This window comes from Loxodonta africana, chromosome 15 (genome assembly GCF_030014295.1).
Source record: "Loxodonta africana isolate mLoxAfr1 chromosome 15, mLoxAfr1.hap2, whole genome shotgun sequence".
NCBI lineage: Eukaryota > Metazoa > Chordata > Mammalia > Proboscidea > Elephantidae > Loxodonta > Loxodonta africana.
Genome location: NC_087356.1, coordinates 67,293,325 through 67,304,376, shown reverse-complemented (window position 1 = coordinate 67,304,376; position 11,052 = coordinate 67,293,325). Strand labels below are relative to the sequence as shown.

General features: G+C 37.8%; 1 pseudogene; it reads left to right on the top strand.

Moving 5' to 3' along the window:
* The first annotated feature begins 521 nt into the window (after nucleotides 1-521).
* LOC135227745 (olfactory receptor 8G50-like) lies at nucleotides 522-2,548 on the top strand (annotated as a pseudogene).
* The last annotated feature ends 8,504 nt before the right edge of the window (nucleotides 2,549-11,052 follow it).

Genomic DNA, 11,052 nt, shown 5'->3' with positions numbered 1-11,052 from the left:
ACCTTTTTTCATATTTCAGCATATCCTGTTTTCAGATATGTTTATCATTAGCAAGGTTCCAATGTGGTAGTATATGTTTTGCAGAAGAGTTGAGAAGAATGCAAATAAGGCATGAAAGTGCTTTGTTGTTGTCTTCATTGTTAGGTGCCATTGAGTCGATTTTAAACTCATATCGGTTCCACGTGATAGAGCAGAAGTATCCCATAGAGCCCTCTAGGCTTTAGTCTTTACAAAAGCAGATTGTCAGGTCTTTCTTCTGCAGAGCCACTGGGTGGATTTCAACTGCACAACTTCCATTTAGCAGAAAAGTACTTAACTATTTTACCACCAGGGCTCAGAACACTCAATATTCTAAGTTACCAGAACAGTTCTTGGGATGTTCAGAGACTGGTCAGTACTAAGACTGACTCTTGTAAAACAGAGAAAAAGAATTAATTTCATCTAATGTTTATTTGCATGATCTATAAACTGGGACAACAGAGTCTTTAACTTCTAAAGTAGAGCTGGTACAGGGAGGGAGAATTGGAGATACCTGAATGATAAGACTTGCATCTGTTTCTCACTGCATAAATAACCACCTATGTCTAATTTCTTCTTCTCTTCCTTCATAAAATTCCCAGAGGGAAATGGCACCAAGAAATCACTCCACAGTAACTGAGTTTATCTTTGCTGGGTTAACTGAAAAGCCAGAACTACAGCTGCCCCTCTTTCTTTTCTTCCTAGGAACCTATGTGGTCACAGTGGTGGGGAACCTGGGCATGGTCACATTGATTGGGGTCAGTTCTCACCTGCACACCCCCATGTACTATTTCCTCAGCAGTTTGTCCTTCATTGATCTTTGCTATCCCACTGTCATTACCCCCCAAAATGCTGGTGAACTTTGTGACAGAGAAGAACACCATCTCCTATCCTGAACGCATGACTCAGCTCTACTTCTTTGCTTTTTTTGTTATATCAGAATGTCATATGTTGGCTGTGATGGCATATGATCGCTATGTTGCCATATGTAAGCCATTGCTTTACAATGTCACCATGTCTGATTAGGTCTGCTCCTGGTTGGTAGTTGAGGTATATATAATGGGCTCGATTGGCGCCACAGCTCACACAGTTTGCATGTTAAGGGTGGTTTTCTGCAAGGATAATATAATCAACCATTATTTCTGTGATATTTTTCCACTACTGGAGCTCTCATGTTCCAGCACTTATACCAATGAAGTGGTAATTTTGAGCTTCGGTGCATTTAATGTTGTAGCACCAACCTTGACCATCCTTGGCTCCTATGTCTCCCTCATTGCCAGTATCCTGAGAATCCTCTCCACTGAAGGCAGGTCCAAAGCCATCAGCACATGCAGCTCCCACATTTTGGCTCTTACAATCTTCTATAGTTCTGTAGCATTCATGTACCTGCAGCCATCAAACATCGGCTGCATGGACAAAGGGAAAGTGTCTTCTGTGTTTTACTCCATTATTGTGCCAACGCTGAACCCTATGATCTATAGCCTGAGGAATAAGGATGTCAAAGTTGCTCTAAATAAAATCACTGAGAAAAGATCATTTTGCAGTAGCAAATATTTAGAATTCTTGAAGAAGATCCAGTAAGGAGGGAGTTCAGAGACAGCAACATATATTCATAAACAGTGAGATTAGTGCCATCACTTGATTTTTTGGAAGAAAGGTCTAAGGATACACTAGATACATAGTGTCATGTGCAGGGCTGTCACATGCAGGGCAGCATCAATTGTAGGAAGTCTCAGAGGTCACCAGTAGTAATCCATATTGCCTCTAATCATTTTTAAACATCTTCAAAGGCCTTCGTGCGGCGAGATTATCATTTATATACACGGAATTTGGCACTTTGTTAGATAAGATTTACCTATCATAATACATAGAATGATCTGTGTGGTCTGTGTCCTTTGATCTTAATACTTTATGTACTATCCCTTGTTTACCAATAAGTGTACAAACAAACTCATCTGGAAAAAAAAGATCTGTAAAATAAATAATTTTTAATTACTTGAAATCCATGTGTGAGTAATTTTTATTGTATTATTCCTGGCATTGAACGAAGACATCCAGTGAAAAGCTTTTTTTTTTTCACATGATGGGTGATAAATTGAAATAACTTTATAAAAATTGTATATGTTTCAGAGGATTTGCTTATATTCATATAGGAGAACTTTTTAAAGAGATTATAATAAAAATAATTTTTTGTTAGATGATACAAATCTTGAATGACCTAAAAATCAGTCTGAACTTCATTTATAGGTCATGGAGAATACTGATGACTTTTAAGAGTTTAATATCAGTAAAATCATTGTGAATCTCTGTATTACTATGTGTGTTAATGAAAAAAGACCAAAAAGAAAGTGAAGCTAAGGAAGTAAATTGTGGCCATCATTATTGGAATGAACATGTTGAGCAAATGAAAGGCATTTTAGAGAGAAATTCAATAAAAAAAACCACACCAAACCCACTGCCCTCGAGTCGATTCCGACTCATAGCGACCCTACAGGACAGAGTAGAACTGCCCCATAGAGTTTCCAAGGAGTGCCTGGCAGATTTGAACTGCTGACCTCTTGGTTAGCAGCCGTAGCACTTAAACACTACATCACCAGGGTTTCCAGAAACTCAATAAGCCGTGACTAAAACAACAACACAACATTTATTAAGTTTTATTTTTATTAAGTTCTGGTCAACAGCCAATAATGGTACTAAACACTTTCCAGGTGTTATTTTAAGTGTGTTTCACACCACTACCAAGAGATAAATATTAACATCTGGCTTTTTTAGAGGCTTGGAGATTGAAAATTGTTTGCCCAAGGTCACACAGCAAGTATGTGGTTGAGCAGAGATTTGAATGCAGGACTGAGTAACAACAGCCCATTGCCGTCGAGTTGATTCCTACTCATAGCGATCCTACAGTGCAGAGTAGAACTGCCCTATAGAGTTTCCAAGAAGCAGATGATGGATTTGAATTGCCCACACTTTGGTTAGCAGCCTAGCAGTTAATCACTGTGTATATAACAGTCCAATTAAACTTATAAAATCATGAAATGCTGGACTTGAAAGAGGTAATAAAGATGACATATCCAGTGTTTTCTGCAGTGTTTTTGTCCTTGAACAATACAAGTGTTAAGTGGTTATGCAGGCTATGCTTAAACAGCACTAATTGTGAGTACTTGGCTGCATACTAAGGCAGCTGATTTCATTCCTGGTTACGTCTGACTGCTAGAATGTTCTTACTTCCTGTGAAACAAAATATGTCTCTCCATGGTTTCCAGCAGTTTGTTTTACTTCAATCTCTTGAAGACACACAAAAAAGAGTTCAAAAAAAAAAAAAAAAGCCATTGTTGTTGAGTGGATTCAGGCTGCTAGCCACCCTATAGGACAGAGTAGAAGTGCCTCCATAGGGTTTCAAGACTGTCATCTGTACAGAGCTGACTGCCACATCCAAAAGTCTGGACACAACAATGACAGGAACGGAAGGGGGGCAGTGTTGTGGCAACTAGAAATGGATCAAGAAAGTTTGGCATAAATCGGAATAAATACCTTCTACTTGGCTTGCTAAGTCATTTGGTAGGCAAGTCAGAATTACAGTAGTAATGATGTTATAGTCATATTTGTTTATTAAACAGAAATCCACAAGGACATTAATCATGTAAAAAATTGATTAAGTAAGAAATTGAAATAACGTATCAGGATATAGAAAATATACATACATTTAAAATCATATTAAGGGAAATATAAGATTCACAATTAATTGAACTCACTTATTATGGAAAAATTAACATTAAACTGAAAGGATATTTAAGAGTTTTTTTGTAGTGGTGGAAAAAAGGGTAATTTTTTTTCCTTTTTTATACTTTTTAAAAAATAGAAAATAATTATATTTTCTCTAAAATTTATCTCGTGATTAAATTGGAATTTTGTCTGTTTAAGATTGTAAAACTAATTCATGAAACTTAAAGATACAGAAATCATAAGAAAGCAAAAAGATCTCATAATCCCACAGATCATTCATGACAAGCTTCAGTGTCCTGTTAATGATCTTTGTTTTATAAATGTGAATGTACAGACTGTTTTTTTATGTTTTTGTTTTAACATTGAGAACTGACTCCAGGACATAGGTCAGAGAAGCTTGCCCAGGACGAATGGATGAGGAAAGAGTAGGTCTGAGGAACTGAATTATAAGGGGTCTCCCAGAAAGTAGGGGTCTGATAAAGCACTGGGCAGCTGGCATAGGCTTAAAGGTCAACCAAAAGTTTTCTACACACACATTTAAAAATTTCTAATAAAACATTTGTCTTGAAAGTAATCAGTGACTCAGGAAAGCAGACATAAATTACAGCCACATTTAATTGGGCTGTTTGCTACACGGTCTTGGACACTGGGGCATTCTTGTCCTCAGAGTGTAGAACAGGGAAATGAGCATGAGGATCCCTGCCGTGGAAAACACAGGCTATCTTCTCCTGAGATGACAGGTTGGGATTCTGACAAAAATACAGGAGGATGCTTGAACCATCCAAGCAAACAACTGCAAGATGAGAGACAAAGATTTTGAGGGCTGGGCTCACTATCAGTTGAGCAAATTCAAAGAGGAAATTAAGACGGAAAAAAAAAATGTGTTATAGCATATTGAAGAAATTTGAGTTTTTTTTTTTTTTTTAGCCAATCACTATCAGTATATTGGCACTCTAGATCTCACAGACGACATCATTTTAGACTGAAAACAATTTTTAAAAAACTGGACAAAATAAATAAGTTAACTGTTTGTAGGCCATGGACGAGTATTACAAAACTATGATTACTGAGTAGAGAAAAACTCATCATCTAAGCCTCACAACCATGTTTGCTCTCTGCTAGGAGACAATTTCCTGACTGCAAAGCAGCAAACTGGTGTTCAAAGTATGGCAGTCCCACCTATCTGAAGAGCAAGACCTCCCTGACACAGACGTATCTATTATGAAACCCTCTTATCAGGTGCATATGCATTTGTGTTTTCATGTATTACTGATGAGTTGACCATTTGGCCATTGAAAAATATTCCTCTTTGCCCGTGGTAGATTTCTTTTTCTGACATCTAGTTTCACTGATATTGATATAGCTATTTTAGCTTTGTTTTTACATTGTCTTTTTTTCCATCTTTTTTACTTTTTAACCGCAGTAACTTTACATTTAAAATGTCTGTGTGTGTGCATGTGTGTGTGTGTGTGTGGTTTCTGGTTGGTTATTTTATTTTTATAGAACACATGTACTTCTATTTTTTTTTCTCCCCGACATTCTCTGCTTTTGAGTTGGAGTGTTTAGATTATATTTAAAGTAATTTTGATACGATTACGTTTAAACTTACCATATTGCTACTTGTTTTCTATTGGTAACAAAAATCTTTGTTTTTTTTTTTTTTTCTGTATTCTGTTTTCTCTCTCCTATTGGCTTGTGAGGAGCCACAGTGGTGCAGAGGTTACAAACTTGGCTTCTAATCAAAAGGTTGGCAGTTTGAATCCACCAGCCATACCTTCAAAACCCTGTGGGACAGTTCTACTCTGTCTTACAGGGCGGCTACGAGTCAGAATTGACTCCATTGCAAAGAGTTTGGTTTGAGTTTTATTGGCTTATCAAAGAGTCCTGGTGACCTGGAGACGAAAATGGTTAAAGGATCTGCTTCTGAACTGCTAATCTCATCCAGAAGCTTCACAAGAGAAAGATCTGGTGATATGCTTCTGTAAAGATTACAGTCAAGAAAACCTTTGGGGCTGTTTTATTCTGCCACATGGGATTGATAGGAGTTGAGATCAGCTTGACGGCATCTAACGACAACATTAAAAACATTGACTTATCATTTATGCCTTTGTTTTTATTTTTGATGACTGATAAAGGTTTTACAATTCTAGTTTATTATAGTCTATTTTCAAGTAATATCACACCATGTCATGTATAACGTAGGAAATTTATAGTATACTTCCACTTATCTCCTCCCTTGATCTGTACTACAGTTGTTAACCATTTTACTTCTACTTAAGTTACAATATTTATAATACATTGTTATTATTATTCAATAGTATTAACCTTTCAAAGAACTTTTAAGTTGACAAAAATGCCTTTTATATGTCCCTATAAATTTGCTTTTCTTTATTATATTGTGTAGACAGAAATTTCTATTCTGTTTATTTTCTTTGTGTGAGAAAGTGAGAAGACGTCCTTTAATATTTCTTGAAGTTCGTGCCTAATAGAGGCAATTATTACTTTTTTATTCATGTAGAAATATTTTTATTTTCCAAAAATCACTTTTTAAGTATATTAACAGTTTGCATAAAATTTTAGGTTGATTATTATTTTGTGTAGTACTTCAAAAATGTTTTCCCACTGACTGCTCTGACAGCAATCACAATAGGGGGCCCCAATCAGAGCTGGAGAAAAATGCAGCACACAATTCTAACTCACATACACACACAAAAAAAATGACTAAACTTACTGGTCTTACAGAGACTGGAGAAACTCTGAGAGTCTGACCACCAGACACCCTTATAGCTCAGTAACGAAGTCACTCCTGAGATTCACTCTTCAGCCAAAGATTAGACAGGCCTGTAAAACAAAACAAGACTGAATGGGCACACAGCCCAGGGGCATGGACAAGAAGGCAGGAGGAAACAAAAAAGCTGGTAATGGGGCACCCAAGTTCAAGAAGGGGAGAGGGTTGACATGTTGTGGGGTTGGCAACCAATATCACCAAACAAGATGTATATTAAATGTTTAATGAGAATCTAATTTGCTCTGTAAAACATCTAAAATACAAAAAAGATTTTTTTTAATTTTTCTCATTTTGTTCTGACTTTTATCTTTTAAGAATAAAGATATCAAATTGTTGTTCCTTTAAAAATAATAGCCATTTCTTTGCCACATTTATAATTTTCTCTTTGCCTTTACTTTTTTAGTAGCTCCCCTCTGATATGCTTAAGTGTGGTTTTTCTTTTCATCATTCTTGGGATTTACAGTGGTTTGTGAAGAGGATTTGAAGCACTTACTGCTGAAGATCAAAGACTACAGCCTTCAGTACAGATTGCACCTCAATATAAAGAAGACAAAAATCCTCACAACTGGACCAACAAAGAGCATCATGATAAACAGAGAAAATACTGAATTTGTCAAGGATTTCATTTCACTTTGGATCCACAATGAATGCCCAGGGAAGCAGCAATTAAGAAATCAGATGATTTATTCCATTGGCAAATTTGCTACAAAAGACCTCTTTAAAGTGTTAAAAAGCAAAGGGGTCGGGTAGAGGACTAAGGTGTGCCTGCACCAAGGCATGTTATTTTCCATAGCCTCATATGCATTCCAAAGCTGGATAATGAATAAGGAAGAGCAAAGAAGAATTGATGCCTTTGAATTATGCTGTTGGTGAAGAATATTTAAATATACAATAGAACGCCAGAATAACAAACAAATCTGTCTTCAGACCTAGAGTTAGCAGAGTCCTGCTTTAAACATAATGTGTGAATCATGGGCTAAGGTAGCAACAGAATATTTGAATTTAGGATTCTCCTGGAGAATCCAAGATATATTGCTATATTATTTTGGGAATTAAAATGTAGTTTGGGTTGACTTGTGGAAAAGTCCAGTATGAGAGAGAAATTTTGTTGTTGTTGTCATTGTTAGGTGCCCTCGAGTCTGTTCCCACTCATAGAGACCCTATGTACAACAGAACAAAACACTGCCTGGTCCTGTGCCATTCTCACAATCTTTGTTATGCTTGAGTCCACTGTTGCAGCCACTGTGTCAATTCATTTCACCAAGGGTCTTCCTCTTTTTCTCTGACACTCTATTCCACCAAGCAGGATGTCCTTCTCCAGGGACTCATCCCTCCTGATAACATGTTGAAAGTACGCAAAGTCTTGCCATCACCGCGTCTAAGGAGCATTGTGGCTGTACTTCTTTCAGGACAGATTTATTCATTCTTCTGGCAGTTTCTGGTATATTAAATGTTCTTGGCCAACACCATAATTCAAAGGCATCGATTCTTCTTCGATCTTCTTTATTCTTTGTTCATCAATAGAAGGAGTCAGGAAAACAATACAAGAAAAAAACGACAGAATAATCATGCTGCTAGAAAGCATACAGAAACAGAAAATAGAAATTCAAAAGAGTAACAATCAAATTTTAGAATTAGACAATTCCGTAGAAGGTTGTAAGAACAGAATATAGACAAGGGAAGACAGAATTAGTGAGATTTATGATAAATCCCTTGACACCAATTTGTCTGAGGAAAAATATTAAAAAAAAAAAAAAAAAGTGAAGAAAGCCTAAGAGTATGTGGGATACTATCCAGAGGAAAAACCACTGAGTAATCTGAGTACCAGAACAGGGGAGAGTAACAGAAAACACAGAGAGAATTGTTGAAGATTTCCTGGCAGAAAACATCCCTAATATCATCAAAGACAAGAAAATACCTATCCAAGAGGCTTAACGAACACCATACAGCTTAGACCCCAAAAGAAAGTCACCAAACTTTCTAAAACCAAAGAAAAAGAAAGAATCTTGAGAGTGGCTAGGGATAAACAAAAAGTCACCTACAAAGGAGAAGTAATAAGACAAAACTCTGACTGCACAGTAGAAACCATGCAGGCAAGAAGGCAATGGGATGACATACAGAAAGCCTTGGAGGAAAAAGAAATGCCAGCAAAGAATTATATAGTCAGTAAAATTGTCTCTCAAATATAATGATTAAATTAAGTAATTTCCAGATAAACAGAAATTAAGAGAATTTGAAAAGACCATGCTGAAATTACAAGACATATTAAAGGGAGTCCTCCAGTTAGAGAAGTAACAACAGAAAAAAATCCAAGACTAGAACACAGGACAGATCAGCCAGTTATCAACCCAGACAGAGGATTCACAATAAAAATCAAAGCTAAAAGACTGAAAATAGGGAACCAGAGGCATCAATATGTAAACAATGACAATGTCAAATCTAAAAAGAGGGAATAAGCAGTGTAATCACAGAACTTCAATATGTGAGAAAGTTAAGGTGATATTAGGAAATAAAAGACTGGTTTAAACTTAGAAAAGTAAACGTAAATTTCAAGGTAAACAAAAGGAAGCTCCAAATCTACCCATCAAAATAAAAAGGAGGAAAAACATAGAGGCGGGACCAAGATGGCAGAATAAACAGACACTTCTGGTGAGACCTCTTACAACAAAGACCAGGAAAAGCAAGTGAAACGTGTATATTTATGACAACACAGAAGCCCTGAACATGAAATGAAAAGTTAGAAAATGAATTAAGCAGCAGGGGGAGGAAGAGACGGTTCAGAAGCAGAGAGGAGTTACTGCACCTGAATTGCTGGGAGCCCTCAGGCTTCATTCCGAGGAGCAGCTGAGGTGGGCTGATACTAGTTTTTGGCTGCAGTTTCCCCAGGGAGAAGCAGCCAGCCACACAGCCTACTCACACGTCTGGGACCAGAGAAGAACAGCACTCTTGGCAAAGGCTAAATACTTGCATATATTTTACCGTGCCCCTCGCCCCCAAGCCAACTTCAGGGACTGTTGATTTCCCTGGGCCTGAGACAGGCCCTGGTGAGCACCGAGAGCTATCCTTCCAACCTTGGAGATGGAATAAATTCTCAGCTGGGAAAAAAATAAAGTGCCAGCTCCACTAACTGGGGGAGCTCAGGACAGAAGAAGCTCTTGTCCAGGCATATATGGTCCAGGGATTTCAAGTACCTTTCCCCCCTTCAAGGACCTGTGTGGGCCTATTTTAGGAGAGTAGGCCCCTGTTGGCAGACTACAATTGTTTCAGCAGTGCAGTGGAGAGATTGGTATTTGATGTTTGACACCACTTTGCCTACTAAACAGAGTCCTCACCTACCCACATCAGGGGCCTAAGGGCTGGTGGCTCCACACAGGCCACACAGCCACCCATGACAGGGGTCCAAGGATAACTGGTACCTCCCAGTCCTTACAACCAAAACGTTGGGTGCCCACAGTCTGTCTGCAGAACCCACCCACCTGTACGCTATAGGGAAGAGGGGCACGCTTTCCTCAGAGATTGGGGAATGATGCTCAGTAACCAGCCTTATTCAGAGCATGAATCCCTGCTGCAACCAGATACCGGTACCTTCACCAATCACCCCTGCCCCTCTAAGACTGTAGGACAGAGCCCGTACCGCACACTTGATGACCAGCTGCCGGGACACCTAAGCTGAATCCATGCAAGAAAAGTGAACGGACTCCTAGACTGACATACCTGATAACAGCTCTAGCCATCTGGGGACAGAACAGCAGAGCTTTAAAGGTGAAAATAATCAAGCTAGCTCACTCAAGCAACGCATTGGGGTATACCAATACAAAATAAAGCAAAGCAAGAAGCCACAACACAGTAAGCAAACATAAAATAAACTAATAAAATAACTTATAGATAGCTCAAAGACAACAGTCAATATCAAATCACATAAAAAAACAGGCCATGATCATTTCAACAAGCTCTCAAAACAATGAATCAGGAAATCTTCCAGATGAAAGTGCCTTCCTGGAATTACCGGAGGCAGAATACAAAAGATTAATATACAGAACACTTCAAGATATCGGGAAGGAAATCAGGCCATATGCAGAACAAGCCAAGGAACTCAAAGCTAAACCAGTTGAAGAAATTAAAAACGTTATTCAGAAACATAATGAAAAATTTGATAAGCTGGAAAAATCCATAGACACAGAGCAATCAGAAACGCAGATTAGCAATAAAATTACAGAATTAGACAATTCCATAGGAAGCCAGAGGAGCAGAATTGGTCAAGTGGAAGGTAGTATTTCTAAACTTGAAGATAAAGCACTTGGAACTAATATATATGAAGAGAAATCAGATAAAATAATTAAAAAAAAAATGAAAACTTAAGAACCTTGTGGGACTCTATCAAGGAAATAACCTATGAGTGATTGGAGTACCAGAACAGGGAACAGAAAATATAGAGAGAATTGTTGAAGATTTGTTGAGAGAAAAATTTCCTGATATCATGGAAGATGGGAAGATATTTTTCCAAGATGCTCATCGAACTCAAC